This window comes from Protopterus annectens, chromosome 4.part0, assembly GCF_019279795.1.
Source record: "Protopterus annectens isolate FY-2018-M chromosome 4.part0, PAN1.0, whole genome shotgun sequence".
Lineage (NCBI taxonomy): Eukaryota > Metazoa > Chordata > Ceratodontiformes > Protopteridae > Protopterus > Protopterus annectens.
In genome coordinates this window covers 578,190,797-578,215,604 of record NC_056733.1, presented here as the reverse complement: position 1 = coordinate 578,215,604, position 24,808 = coordinate 578,190,797, and the positions used below count along the sequence as shown (strand labels likewise).

At 41.6% G+C, this 24,808-nt stretch overlaps 1 protein-coding gene across 2 annotated transcripts in view; it reads left to right on the top strand.

Annotated features, from left to right (window-relative positions):
• The window catches only part of MVK (mevalonate kinase), a 492,094-nt gene that overhangs the window by 434,252 nt on the left and 33,034 nt on the right, over positions 1-24,808 (top strand). The gene's annotated exons all lie outside the window — the stretch shown is intronic.

Sequence of the window (24,808 nt, the reverse complement as noted above, 5' to 3'; positions counted from 1 at the left end):
CATGATATGAAGTAAAACCTGATAGTGCTGGGGTGCTCTCAGGAGCCTTGAACCAGGTTTCTGTCACAGCACAGACATCGATGTTCTCCATACTGAGAAGGGCCTTGCATTTTGAGATTCAGACTTCTGGCATTGAGCAGCATTACCCTTAGTTTTTTCCTTTTTGTGTTCTAGGGTGGTAGGTTTAGAATTTGAGCCTTGCCTAAAAAGGCACTATGGGGTGGCAAGAGCCTTTGCCAATATCCGAATCCCAGGGTGACAGGTGCAAGCAAGCAGCGTGGCTTGTCCAGCATGTCATCCCAGGCAGACAGACACTGGATCCCCTTTGAATGACACCAGTGTTTAAGCCAATTGTTAAAGCTGATCATCTTATCTCTGTATTGTGGCATCATTCTTGGTGAAGGTAGGATACTGCTCAAGGTCAGGGTCATACCTGCCTGGGCTACATAATCAGAGAGCTCCTCAATGTCTCTTTTCATGTAGTCCAAGGAGCTCAGGTCGTTTACACCAGCATGGACAATGACTGAGTCGTATTTGTACCTGCTGTTGAGAGACCTGAGTGCTTGTGTTATGTGGCGGATTCTAGCGCCCGACAGGCAGCTTACTGTGACCTTCTCCTTACTCAGTCTGGTGAGCGGGACGTCAGTGTGTCTGACTATGGAGTCACCAATGACTAGTGTGTCTGGCATTTTGTTTGGCCTTAAGGGCTGTGACTGTTTGACACTCTGACTGTGAGGTCTATGTGTTGCAGGTGATGTGTTCTGAGGTGGTGGTTGTTTGTGTGTCTGCTTTGGTGGCCTCTGCTGTTTTGGTAGATTTTTGATCAGAGCCTCAGAGTATGTCTTTGTGTGTTTATGTGTATGATTTGAGGTTGTGATGGTACTATGTGAGACTGGGTCTATAGTGTGTGTAGTAACCTTCTCCTCCTGACTGGTCTTGCCAGTCCTATGTTGAGAGAGCTCAGCCTCCAGTTTGGCTGTATAGTTGCATCTCTCGCATGTATTTGTGTTTTGTGGGAGGAGGAGAGGGTTGTCTGTGTACATGAGGCAATTGTAACATTGCCTCAATATTCCCAGGTTCACCAGCTGAGCAGGAGAGGGCACTAGCAACTGATCCCTCGACATGCTAAAAGGAATAGACGAAAAAAACTTTAAAGAAGATTCCGGGGGACGTGGGTGACCGAGAAATGGGGGTTGCCTTTTGGGGTACTATCTATGACAAGAGCACCGTATCAAGGTAATAAGTACTGTAGGAGCAAGTGCTAGGTTTAACAGATAGAGAATAGTCTACTTGGAGTCAAGTAGAGATGATCTTTTTAGTTATAGGATACGCTAATTAGATCAGTAGTATAGTTCGAGGAAGGTAGATTTAAGGAAAATTTGAAGAGTGGAATTTAGGTAGCCCTAATAGTTTAAATCTGCTTAACCGCGCTGCCCTAGTGTGCAACGGTAGCAGCTCAAGATTAAATCGCTAAACCGCAAACACGCTTAGCGTTTTTTATATCAGGGGGCTGAAAGAAGCTAGGAACTGGCCCAAAACGACCAATAAACTACAAGTTGCTGGCTGAAACCTCACAAAACTGGACCAACAGGCAGCTCAATGCTTCCCACTCCCACTGGTAAGCAAGGGAACTTCCTCTCTTCCAAATTAGGTAAAGAATCAGTAACAGGAACTGCAAACAAAGCCCAGGGATCAGCAAGCTCTGAAACTGGACTATTCTAGCTTAGTAACAAGAGATATTTTTTGGGTTTTTTTTTTTTTTCAGAAAACAAGCAGAAACAGATACAGTAAACACTTATAAATGCTATAAATCGGCTATCACAGCCTACACAAACAATTTGCAACAGTTACAGATTTTAAAAGTAACAAACTGAGAAACAAGTGCAAAAACAGAATAAATGCAGAAAAACAGTAACAATGTATCAGCAAGCAGAAATACAGTTGCTAGATAAATAGAAGTGGAAAGCCACAAAAATTATACTTAAATCAGGTAAAGTCGCTTTTTTAGCTCTCTGAAGCTTGGATTACTCTGCTGGCCACCACGAGGATCTGTGCTGAGTAGGTACAAGCCAAAAACCGCGTTGCGCTTTTATATCAGGGGCTGAAAGAAGCTAGAACTGGCCCAAACGACCAATAAACTACAAGTTGCTGGCTGAAACCTCACAAAACTGGACCAACAGGCAGCTCAATGCTTCCCACTCCCACTGGTAAGCAAGGGAACTTCCTCTCTTCCAAATTAGGTAAAGAATCAGTAACAGGAACTGCAAACAAAGCCCAGGGATCAGCAAGCTCTGAAACTGGACTATTCTAGCTTAGTAAGGCGGGAAAACAAGAGATTTTTTTGGGGTTTTTTTTTCAGAAAACAAGCAGAAGCAGATACAGTAAACACTTATAAATGCTATAAATCGGCTATCACAGCCTACACAAACAATTTGCAACAGTTACAGATTTTAAAAGTAACAAACTGAGAAACAATTGCAAAACAGAATAAATGCAGAAAAACAGTAACAATGTATCAGCAAGCAGGCGAAATACAGTTGCTAGATAAATAGAAGTGGAAAGCCACAAAAATTATACTTAAATCAGGTAAAGTCGCTTTTTTAGCTCTCTGAAGCTTGGATTACTCTGCTGGCCACCACGAGGATCTGTGCTGAGTAGGTACAAGCCAAAAAATGCGTGTTTAGCGTTTTTTATATCAGGGGGCTGAAAGAAGCTAGGAACTGGCCCAAAACGACCAATAAACTACAAGTTGCTGGCTGAAACCTCACAAAACTGGACCAACAGGCAGCTCAATGCTTCCCACTCCCACTGGTAAGCAAGGGAACTTCCTCTCTTCCAAATTAGGTAAAGAATCAGTAACAGGAACTGCAAACAAAGCCCAGGGATCAGCAAGCTCTGAAACTGGACTATTCTAGCTTAGTAAGGCGGAAAACAAGAGATATTTTTGGGTTTTTTTTTTCAGAAAACAAGCAGAAACAGATACAGTAAACACTTATAAATGCTATAAATCGGCTATCACAGCCTACACAAACAATTTGCAACAGTTACAGATTTTAAAAGTAACAAACTGAGAAACAAGTGCAAAAACAGAATAAATGCAGAAAAACAGTAACAATGTATCAGCAAGCAGGCAAAATACAGTTGCTAGATAAATAGAAGTGGAAAGCCACAAAAATTATACTTAAATCAGGTAAAGTCGCTCTTTTAGCTCTCTGAAGCTTGGATTACTCTGCTGGCCACCACGAGGATCTGTGCTGAGTAGGTACAAGCCAAAAGCTTTTTATATCAGGGGGCTGAAAGAAGCTAGGAACTGGCCCAAAACGACCAATAAACTACAAGTTGCTGGCTGAAACCTCACAAAACTGGACCATTAGGCAGCTCAATGCTTCCCACTCCCACTGGTAAGCAAGGGAACTTCCTCTCTTCCAAATTAGGTAAAGAATCAGTAACAGGAACTGCAAACAAAGCCCAGGGATCAGCAAGCTCTGAAACTGGACTATTCTAGCTTAGTAAGGCGGGAAAACAAGAGATATTTTTTTTTTTTCAGAAAACAAGCAGAAACAGATACAGTAAACACTTATAAATGCTATAAATCAGCTATCACAGCCTACACAAACAATTTGCAACAGTTACAGATTTTAAAAGTAACAAACTGAGAAACAAGTGCAAAAACAGAATAAATGCAGAAAAACAGTAACAATGTATCAGCAAGCAGGCGAAAATACAGTTGCTAGATAAATAGAAGTGGAAAGCCACAAAAATTATACTTAAATCAGGTAAAGTCGCTTTTTTAGCTCTCTGAAGCTTGGATTACTCTGCTGGCCACCACGAGGATCTGTGCTGAGTAGGTACAAGCCAAAAAACTTGCATTTTTTATATCAGGGGGCTGAAAGAAGCTAGGAACTGGCCCAAAACGACCAATAAACTACAAGTTGCTGGCTGAAACCTCACAAAACTGGACCAACAGGCAGCTCAATGCTTCCCACTCCCACTGGTAAGCAAGGGAACTTCCTCTCTTCCAAATTAGGTAAAGAATCAGTAACAGGAACTGCAAACAAAGCCCAGGGATCAGCAAGCTCTGAAACTGGACTATTCTAGCTTAGTAAGGCGGGAAAACAAGAGATTTTTTGGGGTTTTTTTTTTTCAGAAAACAAGCAGAAACAGATACAGTAAACACTTATAAATGCTATAAATCGGCTATCACAGCCTACACAAACAATTTGCAACAGTTACAGATTTTAAAAGTAACAAACTGAGAAACAAGTGCAAAAACAGAATAAATGCAGAAAAACAGTAACAATGTATCAGCAAGCAGGAGGAATACAGTTGCTAGATAAATAGAAGTGGAAAGCCACAAAATTATCCTCAAATCAGGTAAGGTCGCGGTGTTAGCTTTCTGAAGCTTGGATTACTCTGCTGGCCACCTAGAGGTTCTGTGCTGAGTAGGTACAAGCCAAAACGCTGCTTAGCTTTTATATCAGGGGCTGAAAGAAGCTAGAACTGGCCCAAAACGACCAATAAACTACAAGTTGCTGGCTGAAACCTCACAAAACTGGACCAACAGGCAGCTCAATGCTTCCCACTCCCACTGGTAAGCAAGGGAACTTCCTCTCTTCCAAATTAGGTAAAGAATCAGTAACAGGAACTGCAAACAAAGCCCAGGGATCAGCAAGCTCTGAAACTGGCCTATTCTAGCTTAGTAAGGCGGGAAAACAAGAGATATTTTTTTTTTTTTTCAGAAAACAAGCAGAAACAGATACAGTAAACACTTATAAATTATTGAGCCTCATCTTCCTCTCATTTTGGCATACTTATGTGTTCCATAAATATTTCTATTTGTTCTATTTCTTGATTTATGCATTCATCTGCTATATTAAAAATTTGATACAATTACCAAAATATCTGTCATACCACTTACTATATGATCTCATTTTTTTTCTTGTCTTAAGCTCCCTAAGTGTGGCAACAACCATTTCAACTTTCTTTTGCCTAAGTCATTGTGCTAAAAGTTTTTGTGCTCTGGAGTTATCAAAAAGTAGTTGCTTAACACCAGGCTTCTTAATCTAGTGCTTATTATACAAATATTCCCTTATTTTCTCTTTAGCACTCTGCAGTTGCTCCTCTTCTTGTTCTGTGAGATTCTCCTTATTCTGCAGTATTTTGACCTTTGTCAGGCCCTCAAAATAATTCCTATTACTTCTTAACCATATTACTTTCTCTTTTATTTATACCATATTTTCATCTCCATTTTCATTTTATCCCACTCACTAGATATCCCTTTTGACAAAATTTCTGTTTTCTCCATTAACCCTTGATTAATTTCCAGTACTCATTCCTTAAATTCCACTCTTTTTAACAGGTAGACAGAAAACACCAGTATCTCATTTTTACTTGATTACCCTGCATTTTCATTTGACTTTTATTGCTGCATGATCTGAAATAGTTATTGGATGCATGTTGAAGTTTTCAATTAAATGCACATGCTCCTGTGAACTATAAATTATGTCCAGTCTAGCCCAGTTGTTGTACCCTGGGTAATAATATGTAAATTCTGTTTAATTCCAACCACTGAATTCACATCTTCCATACCAAATATTTTTATAATCTTCTTCAGAAATGTACCTTCCTTTGTTTTATTTGTCCCTTCTAGGTCCCCCGATACATCTTTGTGATGGCAAATCAAGTTCTAGTCCCCACTCTTCAGTGGATATAAAAAATTTACACACCCCTGTTAAAACACCAGGTTTTTGTGATATAAAAAATGAGACCACAATAAATCATTTCAAAACTTTTCCCACATTTAATGTGACCTATAACTTGTACAATTCAGTTGAAAAACAAACAAATCTGTTAGGGGAAAAAATATAAAAAAATAAAACGTACAATACGCTGGTTGCATAAGTGTGCACACCCTTAAACTAATTCTTTGTTGTGTGTGCACATCCTTAAACTAATACTTTGTTGAAGCACCTTTTGATTTTATTAAACATTTTCCTTTAGATGATATTTCACACTGGTGTTGTGGTCCAAGTGATTTGTTTTACAATGAAGTTCAACTGCCACCTGTATGTTGGCTTTTTCAGCCTTTTCAGATCTGTTGCTAATCTCTTCCTTCATCTTTCACTGCTGCAAGCATTTTTGTGTTAGCAGCAAATAAGGTGGTTATATTCTCTGTTACCTGAAATATGACTGAGGAGTACTGGACCCAGAACAGATCCTTGTTGTAGTCCTCTTGTTACTTGTCTGATTTCTGACACTGCACCTATTGCCATAATCCAACATGTTCTACCATTCAGTCATGCATTTATCTAGTTCCTTAGTCTTTGCCAAACCCAATTTCTTTCAGTTTTACTGTGAGCCTCCAACCTGTGTGTGACCAAGCTAAATATCTTGCTGAAGTCGAAGTAGACCATTTCTACCAGTACTTCCCTGTCAGATTCACCAGTTTTAAAAATGGATCCAATTTGCCTAACAGCGACTTCTGGACATGAACACATGCTGGTTGCTGACCTGGAGATTGTGACCCTGTAGAAATGCACCAGTCTTTTCCTAAAGTTCTCTATGACTTTACATAACATGTTCTGTTAAGCTAATAGGCCTGTAGTTCTCTGGATGTTTTCTGCCCCCTCATTTTGCTTCGGCACTGGTCAGTGAGCTGTTTAAGCTCTCCATTAGTGGGTTTGCCAACTCACTGATGTGATTTCTGAGGACTGTGGGAGGTATTCCATCTGATACTTATGTTTTATGATCCTGTACAACTTTATTAACTGGGCAGGTGGATTGCTGCTTGGGGCCCTTTACAGCCATGAGCTGGCCCTTCTTTGGTGATCTGCTATCCCTAGGAGAGCCTGCTATCGGTTAACCTCTTCTCTTTGCATTCTGCTGTTCATCTCCCCATTCTGTCCTGCCTCACTCTCAGCATGCCTCCCTCATCTTTCTTTTCTTTGTGAAGACTGAAGCAAAGCACTCATTCAGTACCTCTGCCCCTCTCTTCTCCTCTGCCATTGGCCTTCCTTCTTTCCTCAGTCTGAGCAGTCCCCCTTCTTTCCATTATGTACTTTAAAAACCTTGCCTTTCTTCTTGGTTCCTTCTATTTTCCTTTCAGCTTTAGTCGTTGCTGGCCTTATCTCGCTGCTTTTTTGTTAACTTTTTAACTGTGTCTGCTTCTTCTTCTCGTTCTGTCCTTTCCCTCTTCATCATACTTATCTTGCTTTTTGTCAGGCACTTAATTTATGAGAAATAGCTTATGTAGGGCTGCAGTCTAAAAGTCTTAGAATTTAAAATCAGTTTTGGAGAAAAGTACAATCTTAGATCCTTGCTTATGTCAATTTTTACTGTTACCAGTTGTTTTGGGGGGGTAAGCCAGTTTTAGAGCAAGATTCATATGACACTGCACTGCTAACTTGCCTTTCTTTGCGGGAGACTGTGGAGGTGCATGCTTATGGTAAAGGGTCTTGTTGTAGAATCACAGTAGGGATTGGAGACCACCCAGGAGTTATGTTTTTTGAGGGGAGCAAGACAGTCCTGAGCAGTTATTTCATTTGTGGAAGTGAGTAATATGGTCCCCCCTATTGCTCACTGTTGACCAAATCCTGGAATGTGTTACTGAGCAAGTGCTAAAGGGTTGTGGCTAAATATAGAAATCCCCTGATGGCTGCCTAAATGAAGCCCTGTCCTTGTCAGCACTCAACACCTGTGAAGGAAGAATGTGTATTACATTTGGCTGAAGAAGAAGGGTGATGGTCAGCAGATCATGGGGAGCAAAATATAAAAATGCTTAACTGAATTTTGTTGATTTGAAGTTCCAGGATTTCTTAGAAGATGTCTTCCCTATATTCAGCCATATCACTGATTTATAAAAAGTTGACTTCATGTCAGTCCATCAAAGGCAGTTTAGATGAATATAAGTGAATCGAAACCATCAAAGGCAGTTTAGATGAATATAAGTGAATCGAAACCAGTTTGCTGAAAGCAAACATTGAAAACATTTTTGGGGGGGGTCAGGCCCCCTGCACCACCCATGTGGGGGCACACCCTCCACACCCCTTCCAGAATTATATATGCCAACTCCAAGGTTTCACAACAATGGTGAAAAAGGCAATATCCACTTTCGTCAAAGGCTATTTCGGTGAACTGGCTTCAGTTTCTTGCATTCACCGAAATTGCCTTCACAGATTGACATGCTGCCAAGAACTTCACACTGAAGCTGCACTTATTCAGTTCTAAGTACAGCTGCCACATTTGTGCTAATGATTGCTGACTGTATTATGTATGTAGTCGCACCATAGGTACTGTGGAGTTTTTTCCTGTCTTGGAACACTATTAACAGTTTCAGAAAATGCATGGAGTTACTTTTGTTGTTGGTTTATATTTGATTGTTGCCTGTGCTTTCCAAGACATGTAGAGAGCAGTAGTTCTATTGACATTATTGTGGAGGTAGTAAAGATGTGATGATGTGAAACTCTATAACACCTTCTAGCATTTGTAAAGCCAGCCCTACCTCTACCCAATGCCTCTGGAGAAGATTCAGTTTAAGAAACACAGTCAAAAAGCCATATAATACCATAAAGCCATCCTTTTGCAACTCAGTTCTGTTGTGAAGAGACATCAGATAAGTCGCTAGGAGAACCACTAGCTATCCAAGCTCATGCACCTCTTTGCTGCATACTTCATGTGGCCAAGCCACCCCTCATCAGTTCCTTCAAGAGGTTTAAACTCTCTCCATAAGCAGCACTTTACTATCTTTTGGTGTTGCTTCTAAATCTGGTGGGTTTTATAGTAGTACTGTTGATCTGGCTTTGCGTTGCTGCCTCACAGCAAGAGGTTCTCTGGTTCGATCCTCGGCTGGGGTGCCTTCTGTGCGGAGTCTGCATGTCCTCTCTGTGGTTGCATGGGTTTCCTCCGGGTGCTCCTGTTTCCTCCCACATCTCAAAGACAATGCTGTAGGTGGATTGGACACTCTAAATTGGCCCTAGGTGTGAGTGTGTGCATGTATGTGCCTTCTGTGGAAGGTTGGGCACCAGGCTGGCAACTTGACACCATAAAACTCCACTGCCAATCATGAGCGGACAGGTGATCCGCTGTGGCGACCCCTATCCAGGAAAAGCCGAAAGAAGAAGAAGACTGTTGATCTGGCTTCCCTTGCACATTCTTCTGCATCAAAGGAAATGTGACACGGGTTGTGATCACATTAGGACCCATTTTGCCAAATCCTTGCTGATTTAAAAGTGACAAGTGTGCAAATTGTTCTTTAGAAATTATTCTGTTGTTGCAGATGTGGTTTGGTTTCAAAACCTCTGGTTCTACATGGAGCATTATAATGAGGCCAGAAATTGAAACAGCCAGTTTGAACAAAGGAAAGAAACACTTTTGTGAGGCAAAGTCCTCTCCCATCCCTTTGCAGGGGATATTGCACTTGGTGCTTTGTATATTTTGTATCCCAACTCTGTGTAGCCACATCACTGAGGAAAAGGGATCCCCATTTTGAATTTGTGTTTATGGCCTTATCATACCAGTCTTTTCAGAACCACTGTTTCTAAAACCAGATGAATCCTAATGAATCCTAAAGCTCACCCTGTCAATAGCCAGGGAGAATATTTCCATATTTAAGTTTTACAAAACACCGGAAGCAAGGTACAAGGCGAAGAAGCAATAGAGCCCTCTAGTCGCATACAGTAGCATTCCTTGCCAAGTTACCTTTAGGAACATTACCTAATTATATGATTCATTAGCTTCATTATGTTATAGGCTGGAGCCTTGGGATCATAACAGACAAAGTGTGAAGGTCAGAAGGCTTAATACAAAAACGCTTAAAATATTAAAAATGTGCATAAACTAATAGTTGTGTATACAATTTGAAGATTATTGTAGCTGGTATAATTGTGAGGTTATTCCATAGAGGCAAATAGTCCTTTCAGTAACCATATAATGTAGTTCATTTTTTGTTAGAATGCTGGATGGCACAGTGGTGCAGTTGTAGAGTTGTTGCCTCACAGCAAGAGGTTCTCCGTTTCGATTCCCGGCTGGAGTGCCTTTTATATGGAGTCTGCATGCCCTCCCTGCGTTCATGTGGGTTTTCTCTGGGTACTCCAGTTTCCTCCCACATTACAAAGACATTAATCTGGAGCATTTCTCCCTGGGCCTCCACTGAAAATCAGCTTTGTTCCAAGTCGGACTTTCCCGGTAAACAAATGTTAAATAAGTAAATAAAAATATGAAATGGCATGCTTATGTATACAAAACACTTTTGATGTTTTAGATCATTCTTCTTCTAACCAGCCTGCTGTGTACTCTACCACCCCACGAAGCTAAGCAGAGTGGGGTTAGCTTCTCAAAAGAAAAATGGTTAGAACATGTTGTCTGTTGTGTGTTGTGGAATCCCATGACTTAAGGAAGTGTATCCTAAGGGCAAATATTAAAATTCTGTGCAAAGCTCTTGCAGCTTCCAAACTCTGGCAGGTAGCTGTATTATGTACATGAAAGGGACAAAGTCTCCCCTGCAACATATGAACATTTTGTAGAGAACATCCCACACTTTATTTTCTATTCCCACTGTCTACTTCAGCCTATTCCATGTGGGGTTTCTTCATTGTCCTCAGTGTACTTTTTGTGGAGCCTTTTGTGTCCAGTGACAACCTGATTTGTTTTATTTTTCACCTTAAATGTTTGATAGGGGCAGGGAATGCACAACAAATGTTACTGGGATTCACCGGGCACTAAAATAGGACAGAACTTATTGTTTGTATTAGATTTTGTGTCTTCAGTAAGATGCCAACATTCATATTCTTTAACCTGGCCCCACCCTCAGTGGATGTTGTACTCCTGTCATTCATTTTGTCTCATTTAGGTACTTCAGGTTATTTCATTTCTCTCTCACACACACACACAACATTGTGCATTTCATAGTATACTTGGACTTCCAAATGTCTTGGTCATAACTAATGGGCTACTTCCTGTCTCATTTTACAGAATGTAGTAAGACAATTAACTTAGCAAATTGAACTGAATAAACAAATCAAGATTAACAATGGGAGTACAAGGCACACTGTATTTAGGACTACCATTTTAATGAGGTTATGATTATTGGCTGTTTACTGATAGGGAGGAGGAGTCTCTCTGGCATATTTTATAGGTGGGCCATTTTATATTGCTGAAACCAGCCTAATAGCCTGGAGCTCATAGTTGACAATTATAGTGACTGTTGGAAGTGTGCTGCATCATGCAGGATTCTTTCTTATTAGACATATATTAGGTGCCTTTCCTTATGGGTTGCTGTCTTGAGGGAGTCTACTTTCACAACTGGAAATTTCAAAACTTTGAATTTCTTATGGTCGAGGCCATAAGATCAAAGTTTTGAAACTTTGAACTGTTTAAATGCAGATCGTCGCACAGAATGGAATGGGAAATTGACCATTTTCTTCAACTGCAGTGTGATCTTGGAGTTGTATTTAATTAACAGGGGGGTGCGGGGGCTTGCCACCTTGGAAGAACGTAAAAAAAGTTTTTATTTATTTTTTTTTCGAAGTTTCAAAACTTTGATCTTATGGTTTCAGCCACAATAAATTCGAAGTTTTGAAACTTCGAGCTTTAAAAGTAGATCCGTCTGGAGGATACCTCTTCCCAGACCCATGAGTCCTAGAAATTATATTCTCTAGCAGATCTTGGCAAAAGAAATCAAGTAGACAGGGCCTTCCATGAAGGAGGCTTATCTGTGTAGACTCACAGATAAGATTTGACTCTGAATACTCTTCTCACCACTGTATAGTGCATACAAGAGTTAACAGTTCGGATTTTCGTTTGTCTAGTCTGGAGCTCCCATTTGCCACAGTGCCCAAGATCCAAGGCTTTACACCATCTCAGTAAATCCCAGCCTGAATTTTCTGCTTCATAGCCTCAGTACCCCTTTTAAGAGCCCTCATTTTTCCTGATAATGATGATAACACTAGGTTACTGATGACAAGAGGATGAGTTCAAATAAGCATCAAATTTCCTGCTACCACTAACTTGCTTGTCTGTGATCCAGGGTTCCTTTTGCTACATAACTTAGAAACACTACAGGCTAGTCATTTTTACCTGCCTTGTTAGTGGTAAGGCTGATACTGAGCTGTGTTTTGCATCTTCTTTTAAAGTGATGGTATCTGTACTGAGCTGGAAGCAGCATTGCTATCCACATCATCATCATTTTATTTATTTATTTATTTATTTTATTTTATTTTACATTTGTTGACCAGGATAGGCTAACTGGATATATGTCCATTTTCAGCAGAGGCCTGGGGAGAAAAGCTCCACATACCAAAAAAGAGACAGTAAAACATCACTGAGTGATAAACTCAGGCAGACATGTTTAGAAAAATATCGACAAAGAATACAGGCAGATATCAATATACACAATGTGCAGACTTACATCTGATTGGCAAAGATGTATCAGAAAATGTGAACACAGAATACAATCAGATCTCATAATTCACAATGCTTAGACATTCAGATGCTATGAGGCATAGATACTTGGCTAAAGAGCAGGTTGGGTAACAAGACATTTATTAGTGAAGTTGTTAGGTTTAGAACAAGAGCACAGCCAATGAAATGTGATGTATTTTTGAGTTCTCTTTTATATAGGGGTAGTGAGGTTTCCTTGGTAATGGTAGTAGGGAGTAGAATCCAGATTTTACTGGTTGAGTTGGCAAATATAGCATCGCCTGCAGAGTTGTTGAATTTTTTGGGTCAGTATCATTAGTTTATCAGCTGTAGTTTATCAGCTGAGTGTAATGGCCTGGGGGCACTATGAGGGCTGAGAATATTTTTGAGGGCAGGGGTGTTATCAGGTTGATGGAGTATTTTATGCACTACTGTAAGCTGGTTGAACTGTAGAAGGGTAGGATACTCTAGCCATCCCAGTGCTTTGAGGTTCTGGCAATGGTAGGTCCTAAAGGCCATGCCTGTAGCGAATCTGGCTATATGATTGTAACATCCTGATAATTTGTTGAGATCGGTTTTGGATAGGTTGGTGAGTACACGGGAGGCATACATAAGGGTAGAGAGGAGGTGTGATCTTGCAATAGCTACCCTAGCTACGAGGGGTGAGGAAAGGTTTGGCTCTGTACAGGGAGCCAAGTTTTTGTTGACTGACTTAATAGTGTGATTGACATGTTTATCAAATTTAAGATTGTTGTCTGTTACGCCTAGAAGCTTTGTATGGTCATCAGAGGAGATAATGGTGTCATTGCTAGATTTGATGTTGAAGGAAGGAGGAGGAATTCTAAGGTTAGGGGAGAAAAGTAGTAGCTTGGTTTTGTTAGGATTTAGAAGCAGGCAGCGATTAGGTAGCCATGTTTCTACCGTGCTGAAAGTGGTCTGGTTGAGGGTTAAAAGTTGTGTAGGAGAGGAAGGCGGAGCATATTAGCGTTGAGTCATCTGCATATTGGATGCAGGTGGCTCCTGGGATGGTGGTGTGCAGATCATTGATAAAGATAGAGAAAAGAAGGGGACTTAGTATGGACCCTTGTGGGACACCTAGGGTTAGAGAAATTGGGATGACAGCTTGCGCTGCCATAAGACAGCCTGCTGTCTATCATTTAGGTAGGAGTGAAACCATTGCATTGCATGTTGGTCTAAACCGATGGTTTGTAGGGTATTGAGCAGTAGCTGATGGTTGACCATATTGAAAGCTTTTGAGAAATCTAGGAAGAGTGCTGAAGATAGTTTGGTGTTGTTACGATGAAGACTGATGACATTAGATAAAAATAGAAGACCCGTGATGGTACTCTGGAATGGCCTAAAGCCGTGCTGAGAGTTGGCGAGCTTTCCGTTTTGAATAAGAAAGTGCATGATTTGTTTGTGTATGCATCTTTCCATGATTTTAGCTAGTGGTGAAAGAATGGCTGTAGGTCTAAAGTTAGATAATTCTGTGGAACTTCCTCCTTTATGGAGAGGTATAACATGCAATATTTTCCGTATTGCTGGGATAGAGCCTTCTGAGATGGATCTGTTGATCAGAATAGAAATGGGAAGTGCCATGGCATCAGCTGCTTTTTGAAGATATTCAGCTGGGAGGTGGTCGGCAGCTAGTGTAGTAGGTTTTATCTTTTTGAGTAAGGTCTGGATCAGGTTGGTAGGTATGGTTTGAAAGGTAAGGGTGGGTTGGGTGATGGGTGGATCAGGGCTAGATGTGCCATAGCTGGTGTTTGTGTCTGATGGAGTGTGATGAGTAGCTAGAGACTGGATAGTTTCAGTAAAGAAGGAGTTGGAGCTATTTGCAGTTTCAACAGGGGATTTATCAATGGCAGCTGATGGGGTAGGAGTGGTGAAAAAGCCTGGGTGGAGAAGATTGTTAATACCAGCCCAGAACTTTTGAGGTTTTAGCTGATATTTTTGTTGAAGGAGGGTGTAGTGATTTTTTTTTTGTCTAGAATGACAGATTTTTTTGTCTGGTTCCTTAGCTGCCGGTATCTTACTTGGTCCATAGGTGCTTTAGTAACATGCCACCTGGCCCAGGCATTGTTTCTTAGTTTAATTTTGTTTTTTGTTTCTTTAGATAGCCACGGTGCAACCGTGGCTTTTAAATGGATGGAACGGGTAGGAGCATGGTGGTTAAGGATAGCCAGAAATTTGGTATTGAAGTACCCAACTGTTTCTTGTAATGGGAGTCATTTCAAGACATTCCAAATACATGCTTTGAGTTCTTTTTGGAAGTTGTCAAGGTTAAAGTTCCTGACATTTCTTATAGTTTTGTAGGTGGGCTGGTTGGGAATGTCGGCTTTGAGCCTAATAATATAGGTAAGGCAGTGATCACTTAGATCATCAGGTAATGTACCTGACTTGTACTTTTGGGGGTGGCTATTAATAAGTATCCAGTCGAGGATACTATCTTTGACTCTATTTTTGCTAAATCTGGTGGGGGTGGCAATGATCTAAGTAAACCTGTAGAGGTTTAAATGGGTGGAGGGAGTTTCAGAGGAACAGGTGTTCCAGTCAATGTTAAAGTCCCCCAAGACAATGGTTTCCTGGGGATAGTTAGAAGCTAGCCAATGTAAGATATTTTCTAGAGTATTATCATTCTTGCTGGGTGGAATATAAATGCAGACAATGTATCTGCATTTATTTTTGTTTATTATTAGTTTGTTGGTGAGAATTTCTGCATTGCCAAACTGGGGTGACTGTTGGGTGCCAGTTGTTATTGTTAGGGTAGACTTGTATAGTACAGCTACCCCACTACCTTTCCTGGAGATCCGGTCCAGTCTAAGGATGTTGTACTGTGGGAGGGGTTATTTCATTATCTTTGGTTATTGGTTTTAGCCAGGTTTCTGTGAGGCAGAGGATATCAGGGGAGTGAACAGCTAAGAGTCCATGTAGGCTATGGATCTTGTTGTTTAGGCTTCTGATGTTGAGATGACAGACCAGAAATTAGTTTGGAAGTCTGTCAATCTGGGTAGTACACGTTGGGTTGTTAGATGGTGTGCTTGGGTCTACTGTTGTGGATGGGCCAGGGTTGGGGTGGATGTCGCCATCCTTTATAAAATTAATTTTTAAGTTGCTTATAAGTCTTAAAATTTGTTTATGATTTTTTCATAGCTTTTGGTTTTTAAGGTAATGTAGCAGTATTTAGTCAGGTGATGGTAACTGAGGGGCAATGAATTAGGAGAGGAGGTGGTTATGTGGTGGATAAACTTATTAAATGCTGGGTTGGTGTCTGTTTCAGAGTTTGGGTATTAGATTTCAAGATGCTGTACATATTCATAGGAACTTAGGTGATAAGGAATGAATAGCAGTGGTACTAAGGGTAGCAGCATTAGTGTTTTAGCTGTAGTCATAGTAAATTACTAGGGTAGGGTCCGTATTGAGTATATGTGGTGGATAAAAGATTAGAGAGAATAGAATAGCTTTGGATAGGTTAATATGGATAGTGGGGTGGATAGAGGGTGTATTATTGTGCTAGGAGCTTGCTGGGTTCTTGGAGCATGTGTAGTTGGTTAGCTAATTAAGGGGACGTGCCAGTGGTACTATGAACATAGTATTACCAGGGGCGGGTGGGATATGGGGACATGGTGAGTGCGGAGTGAGCGAAGCGAGCAGAGCAGGGCTAAACCAGTAAAGCAGATGCCTAGAGGCAGCATGTGCGGGTATGAGTTACAAGCACGCTTTTTTGTTTCTTTTTATATGCCCAATAATCTGTTGCTAGGCCCTACTGTTAAAAATTACACAGTTCCCTGCCTGCTTCTCAATTTACAATGCAGAGAGCCCATTTTCCAATTTCCTTTTGTAGCATGCTTGTTTCACTTAGTTTATTGAGAAATGCATTGTTTGGAGGTGCAGAGCACACTACGCTTGTCTGTTGAACAGCAGAAAGCATGCTGTTTTTACCTTAATTGGGGAGGAAAGAAGACTACAGGAAAGTCTAACCCTTCCAACTTCTTAGATAATCTTTATCATCACTTCTAATGATGCTTAATAAGCTTTATGTCTTGTGTTCTATCCTATGCAGTCCTTTTCACATGACACACATATTTGTTTACTATGTTTTTCAAGATTCCTTTGTGGTTTTACCTTTGTAATGGTCCTTTCTGGTTGGGCTGTACTGTATCTGTCATCCCTTAGCAAATTAGTTCATGCATTCCTAAAGAGTCAGCACAGGCAAAGCACTCCGAAGAGTCTCCCTTTTGTTGTGGTTTACTTCCAGTTATGGAATGAGTTGATGGAGATTACAGAAAAAATATATGAACCAGAAGATATTGCCATGTGCCTCCAGTAGTCCAGTATGGTGTCTTTACTTCTGCTTACTGAGGAACTTATTTCTTTTGTGCCATGTGTTAGATGTGTTCATAGTCCTCACCCATTTACATTCTACACCCAAGTCTATATTGTAACCCTAAGTCTGCACAGCTTGTTTTAGCTGCATTCTTTTTATGACGTCTTCTGAGCCTGCTGTATTTATACTTTTCTTGGTGAGTGCCAAATGTGAAGGAGGTTTTGTAGATATGCAGAAGTGTAACTAGGGTGGGACGAAGGGGCAGTTGCCTGTAGTGCAAGGTTTTAGAGGGTGCAGTTGTGAGCATTGAGATGGACTTTATTTTTTTTTTTGCTCCTCAGGTACCATGAGGATGTGATATAGATGATGTGACTCTCCTGTGAGAATCACCAGTCAGAGAAGTTCCTTTTTATGCTTCTCAATTCACTGTTGAGGGCTGCCAAATTGGGGAATGGCAACTACTGCTCTGCACAGAAGAACTGAGGGGGGTAAAGATCTACATAAGGAACAGAGAAGAATTAACATGAGTAACAAATGTAGATGCTTTTATTTTGTGTATACACCAATCGTTATGCTTGCCAACTGCCGTTGTCTCGCCTTCTGCTTTACATTATTTTACCTGCTGTTGTAGTGATGGCTGGGTTCATAAACATGTTTCAAATGCACAGAATTAGTATACAATAAAAAAGTATATCAGAATCCTTTTCAGTTGACAGACTTATCAAAGCTGTCTAGAATTTCAACATACACTATAACTTACCTGGAGGAGTGTAGTGTAGGCATGCAAGTGTAGATATAATTTATCAAAAATGTATCAAAAATATTGTCCTTGTTAATGTATATTTTCTGTATGAATCTGTTAATAATTATTTTTTTTTTTTTTATTTTTTCTTTCTCCTCCCCCCCCTGAAAAAAAACATGCATCCAGTCGGACCTTCCCGGTTAACAAATGTAAAATAAATAAATAAAATAAAATAAATAAATTCTCGATTCATGGACATATGAAAACGTAGAAAAAAATTATTTAGCTTGATGTAAAAATGCTGTCTCATAATATATTCTGAAGAATGTATGTATTGTATTGTATTGTGGGTTAAATAACTAAACATTGTCAATTTAACAGATTTTGTCAGCAAAACTTGTAAAAGGCACCAGTTACTCATTTTCTGTGTTAGTTTCTTAAAATAGTTCTCTAGCCCTCATCTTTCCCATTCCTAGTTCACTGTGTTGCCATTGTTTTAGCTTATTGTTTCTTTTCTTTCAGTCCATTTGGTTAAATTTAAAGGAGTAAATTATTTGTGGGTATGCTGTGAACAATACGCTTGCTAATGTATTTGAATAATACTTGGAAAAAAAGAGTTTTATTAGCATGTCACCTATTCAGGCAGTTTCAGTGCTGGCCACAAGGTGGCAGCATTTTAACTGCAGTTTGGTTCAGAAGGTTTCTAGCTGGGTCATTTCTTCAGTGACAGCTTTCTGTTGTCACTGTCATTGGCATAAGACATACCAGCACAAGAGCATTTTCTGATGTTCTTCATGTTTCACTGCTGCAGTCATCAATTTGGGTTATCCTGCCAGGGTAGCCCTAGGCTGGCCCGAATACCAGAGACTTAGTATTTCTGCTTCAGTTGCTGTCACTCCAGGACTGACGTCAGGTCATCAGTAGTGTAAAGTAAGGCAGCTGACGCCATTACATCAGTCTTTCTTGCCATGGAGCCCAAAGCAGAAGCAGTTTGCATGAGTGCCGGTCAGCTGCTACCTGAGTTTTTGTCTACTAAATTGAAGTTGAAGTCTTTTAAAGCTAAGTACCCTGTTGGGGATCCTTTCTTTCTTGCACTAACCGATGTTAGAAAAAGTTAATAATTGTCTCACCTGTGGAAAGCAAATACGACACCGAGACTTCCATTCTTACTGCGTCACTTGTTTAGGCCCAGACCACGACATCCCCCGTTGTCACTTCTGGGCTTTGTTTAACACCAGAACTGTCCATCGTTGGGCCCTTATTGTAGCCAGATATTTTCGCTTACAGTCCTCGAACTCCAGTATGGCTTCAGTAAGCCATCCGACAGCAGATCTTCTGAAAAAACTTACAGATAAAGATAGAGACAGAGTGCACAAGTCCAAACCTACCGATGACACTTTTGTTAAGCTAGTCATCAGTTCTCCGGTCCTCAGTGAGGCGCTTTCGCAGCCCCTGATGCCCGCTTCTGTGGATTTGCAGGCCACTACTGAGACTCTTCTTTGACTAAGGATCCTGCAGTCGTCTCTACCTTTGATGGGTCTGGAGCCACTGAGCAAGCACCGGCTTCCGAGGAAATCCTTCGCACTACCGATTCTCAACACAAACCAACGTATTCTTTCACGACTACAGTTCTTTCAGAAACGACCAAGTTCTTAAGGCCCAGGGTATGAACCACACCCAAGAAACCGACGAACCACTCTCAAGCACCTGCTTCCTTGCCTCAGTCTCAAATGCTGAAAATGTCGTAAAACCTTATCATGCTGATCAGGGGAAGCCAAGCTACCCCCTCCAAAAGGAAAAGAGATCTATCACCTGTAGTTCTGTCTGAACAAGAGTTAGATGAATCTGATGCATCTGAATATGAAGACATGCAACCCCTCTCTACTTATGAGGACTCTAATGCAGAGGATTCAATTCCTTCAGCCTCTCCCCCAGAGGATTTTTTCCTTTGGGGAAACCTTGCATACCTTAAGGGAGCATTTCCAATGAGAGAGTCAAGACTACCCTCAGTCTAAAAAGTGACTCAGGGAATTCCTAGATCTTCCACAGCACAGACCCTTGGCCACCCCAGTCCTGGATGTTGTGGAGGATGTTTTCCTGGAATCCGGCTTGACTCTTGACACCCTCCTACCTGCACCTAGAAATCCAAACAGGTGCCCACCCAAAGGATTATCTTCCTGGGAGCAAGCCTGGACACCGCATCCCAGATGGCATACCTTGCACCAGAGAAACAAATTTTCCTGACAGCCTTCTTCTCTCAACTAGCCACAAAGCCCCAGCTGTCTGCAAGGAAAATCCTGCAAGCTCTGGGGTTCATGGCATTTTGCATACTACTCATTCCATATGCCAGACTGCATATGAGGAAACTTCAGTGGTACCTAAAAAGCCTTTGGTGTCAACACTCTCAAGACCTAGAAACTCTTCTACCTATAATTCCCTGCATCAGAAAATATTTTCTTTTGTGGGCAACAGCATGCTCCACAACAAGGGAATGCCTTTCTCACCACCCCCTGCCGCCCAGGCCCTCATCACAGATGCATCAGACTATGCTTGGGGGGTATACCTGGATGGCAGGGCCAATGGAGCCTGCAGCAAATCCCTCTGTGCATCAGTCAAAAAGAGATGATGGCTGTGCAGCATGCATTGACAGCTTTCAAACCCCTTCTTTCTCCAGGGGCTCTCTTGATCAAAACAGACAACACCACTGTAATGTGGTACATCAGAAAGCAGGGAGGGACTCACTCCTACCCTCTATGCAGGCTGGCCATGACCCTTTGGCACATAGCCTCTGCCATGCAACTACACCTGTTAGCACAATTCCTGCCAGGCTCTCTCAACTCTCTGGCAAACCAATTAAGCAGAAATATTTTGGATTCACACAAGTGGCAGCTCAACAGAAGAACCTTCACCCTAATAACTCAGAAATGAGGCATCCTGGAGTTCGACCTCTTTGCCTCCCACACCAACCATCAGCTCAGCAAATTCTGCATCAGGGAGCATCACTGCATGGCTTGGAAAGTGGATGCCCTGTCCTTCCCCATGTCAGTCTAATCGGTCTATGCCTTTCCTCCACTACCCCTTATCCCCAGGGTACTGTTGAAAATAAAGGAGGAAAAACCAAGGACCATTCTGATAGCTCCCGACTGGCCCCGTCAGCACTGGTACCCCTTGCTGCGCAGCCTCTCACCACTGCCCCCATGGTACGTTCCTCAGATTTCAAACCTCCTGACCCAGAGGGAAGGGGAATTCATGCATCCTCAATTACAAACATTCAATTTGGCAGCTTGGCTTATTCCCTAACTCTGAACCAATCTGCCAGTCTCAGTAAACAGGTTCTAGATGTTATCCGTGAGGCCAGACGCCCTAGCACCAGAAAGTCTTATGCTAACAAATGGAAAAGGTTCTGCACCTGGATCCAGGCTAAGGGAGCCAATATGGCACAGCCCTCCTTTCCTCTCATCCTGGATTACTTAGCTGACCTACTACACAGTGGCCTCTCTTTCTCCTCTATAAAAAATCATGCCTCTGCTATTTTTGCTCATTTTCCCACTGACTGAGCAGCCCCTTTTCTCACACCCTTTGATCAAACAGTTCCTAAGAGGGGGCTAGCAACTTGAGGACACCCAGAAGGGCACCAACTCCAGCTTGGGACCTTAACTTTGTATTGGAAAAGCTCACCCTGCCCACCCTTCAAACCAGCTTCTTCTGCAGAGCTAAAATTTCTCTCCTGGAAAACAGCATTCCTTCTGGCCATCACTTCATCCAGAAGAGTCTCTTGAGCTGCAAGCGCTCATGGCTGTGGAAGCCTTCATCATCTTCCATGCTGACAGGGTATCCCTCAGAACTAACCCATCCGTCATGCCCAAGGTGGTGTCCAGTGTGACTCTCAACCAATCTATTCATTTGCTGACCTTTTCCCTAATCCCTAGAACAAGGGGGAAAGGATTTTGCACTTTCTTGACGTGCACAGACAGCTCAGATTCTATCTGGACAGGACTAAATCCTTCAGGAAGTCGGATCAACTGCTGGTTAGCTTTGCTACAAGGGCAGAAGGCAAAGCCATCTCCAAACAAACCATCTCCAAATGAATAGCACGCTGCATCCATTTCTGCTACAAGCAACATGAAAAGCCTCCCCCCAAGGGGGTCAGGACACACTCCACTAGAGCTGCCTCCACCTCTGCAGCTTTCCTCAGAGGAGTCCCCACCAGGGACATCCTGGAGGCTGCCACCTGGACATCTGTTCACACTTTTACCAAGCATTACCACCTGCCTCTGTTCTCCAAATCCAGGGCACGGTTTGCCTCTGCAGTCTTGCATGGCATCCTAGCCAGCCCGTAGTTTCCTTTACTGCCTCCACCCTTTTCCTCAGCTTTGGGAATCAACCCAAATGTGATGACTGCAACAGTGAAACACGAAGAACATAGTACAGTTGTGTACACTTACCATAAATGTAGATGTTCGAGTGTATTCACTGTTGCAGTCCTGGTTTCCGTCCCTCCATCCTCCTTTCTTCTCTTTCCTTACAAGGGACTTATTGGTATTTATTTTCCAGTGGTGGGGTTTCTTCCACCAGAACATGGCTCCTACTTTGGGGGCTCCTGACAGGTTAGGGCAAGAAAAACTGATGTAATATAATCGGCTGCCCTACTGTATACTACTGATGACCTGACATCAGTCCTGGAGTGACAGCATCCGACGCAGAAATACTAAGTCGCTGGTATTCGGGCCGGCTGAGGGATACCCTGGCAGGGATAACCCAAATGTGATGACTGCAACAGTGAATACACTCAAACATCTACATTAATGTAAGTGTACACAACTGTACTTTTTTTCTAACCTTTGACTTTGTCAAACAGCACTTCTTAGTTAATGTCATGTATTCCCATACATCTTTAGACTTATATGAGCTTTATTTTTTTTTATAAAAATGTTTTGCTCTGCATTTTTTCAGTCTGTCTTTTTTGTTGCATTCTGTGAGAAAAATGGCTTTTTTTGACAGATGCGAATTCTGTGTCTGTTTCAGCCTGACCTTTAAGTGTAAGTATGATTTTGACATCTAGCCGAATTTTAATGCAGTTATGGGGAAATGCAAGCAGTGTCTGATGAGACTAGCTTAAATTGAAACTCTTCTGATGGGCTTACTTTCTGAAGAGCATTACATAATGTTGAGTACAGACTCTTCTGGAAAGTAAATAAAACAAGTGCCACTCATAGATATAGAATATAGTAGTAAAACCCTGAGTAAGCATTTTCATCACAGATCTCATCAGACTTAAAACCACAAATAAGAAATCAGATGGCTCATCTGAAAAGAAAAAGTTGAAGTGACATCACAAGAAAGTAATAACAATAAAAATCAACAGTAAAATACATATTTCAGGGTGTCGCTGGAATAATTTCTATACTAAAGAATAGTAGGTGAGGGAGGATCAAATCTTTCATTGTTGGCAGAGTTAGACACAGATCACCATGGAGGCTTTCATAAGAGACCGGCTGCAGGGAGAGGGTTGCAGTCTGTCCAGATAACTGAGGGTGTTGAGGCTGTTGACCTTTTCACGTAGAGGTCTCTAATACGTTGGTCAATATGTCTGTTTAAATGCATGCCAAAATGGGAATTGTGTACAATAATACGTCTGATAATAAATAAGTAAAAAGGGGAACTTAGTCTTTTTGGATGTAGAAGAGATGCCTTGGGGGATTATATCAGCCAGACTGAGGGATTTCTGAATTACTGATGTACCACAGAGGCATGATGATCAAAAGAAAGGGAATTATCGCAAATGCCTGGACTCCTTATGACAGCCCCTTATCTGAGGGGTGGATCACCTGTATGGCATTATTTGGAAATGTGCTGCTTACAAAAATTAAAGTACAGTTATGTAAGAACTTAACATAACAGCAGATGTTCTAGTGATCACTGTTGCAGTATTCCAAGCAGGTTTTCACTGCTGACGTCTGGATGAGGTACAAAGCTTAAACCATCCCTGGAGCATGCATCGAACATATGGCCTCATCTCGCAAGCATACGGGGTATATTAACAGCCATATGAGTGTAAATCCTCAGACTGTCTCCAAGCCAGTAGCCTGAAGACATCTGAGGCATAAGTAGTCAGCTAGGAATGATGAAGTAGGAGATAAGAGAGCTTCCTCAGTCCTAGGGTCTGCCAGACAGGGCAGGTGTAAAGGAGAAGAGGAGAGAAGACCAGAAAGGGGAAGGAGGGTGGGAAGGAATACAACAACAGTGATTGGTAGGACATCTACAGTTATGGTAAATTCTTACACAACTGTACTATATCCTGACTGAAGTCATTATTGCAGTATTCCAAGCAGATGGCTGATTCACAAAGATTAAGGGGACAGAATGGATGATGGTTGAAAATAAGAATTCTCAAAGAGTCCAGAAATGACTGACCTAGCGAAGGCAGCTGTGGATCTTGAAAAAGCATTTATTCTGTAGTATTTAGTGATGGTTTGTACCGAAGACTAGGTAGCAGCTTTCAGGATTTTCTTAGGAGCTACCCCTTTGTAGAAGGCAACATAAGAGGCCACTGTTCTGGTGGAGTGAAGCTGGGGAAAGCAGGTCAGAGATTTGCCATGGTGCAAGTAACAAAAAGAAATGGACTTATGAATCCAGCTTGCAGTGATTTGTTTAGATACCATCTGTCCAAAGTTACTATCCATGGAAAGGATAAGTAGTTGGTCTGACTTATGAATAGACTTATAGTTGTTTTGTCCAAATAAAATCTTAGCTGTCTGTGCATATCTTGGGAATGTGGGAGACTTTCACCCCTATTCTGTGGGTTGGAAAAGAAAGTGGGCATATTTGTGACCTGGTTTAGAGACATCTCATTTACCACTTTAGGCATGGAAGAGGGCTTGACCCTCCGCAATACTCTTGACCTTGTGAAAAATAAGAAAAGGGGGACATTCACAAGTGCCTGTAGTTCTGAGCCTCTCCTTGTGGAATCAAGCACAGTAGGCAAAATAATAGATTTCCTGGTGCAGAATTTGAAGTGGAAGCAGTGTCTGGATCCAAAGGAGGCAGAGTGAGTTTTTCTAGCACAAAGTTGAGGTCCCAAGCTAGGGGCACAGATTTCCTTGTGAGGTTTAAGTGTAGCAGTCCTTTTAGAAATTGTTTGATTGCAAGCCTTGGACATAACAGGCTGTTTCAGAGGAAGACAGGCTGAAAGGTGCGCTTTAATAGAGGAATATGTCAGATTGCTTTTCATGGGCTGATACAAATAGGATAAGACAAGAAGGACCTCTGATGCTGTGGGGTCTTGATTATTTGCATGAGACGATATAGAAAATCTCTTCCATTTG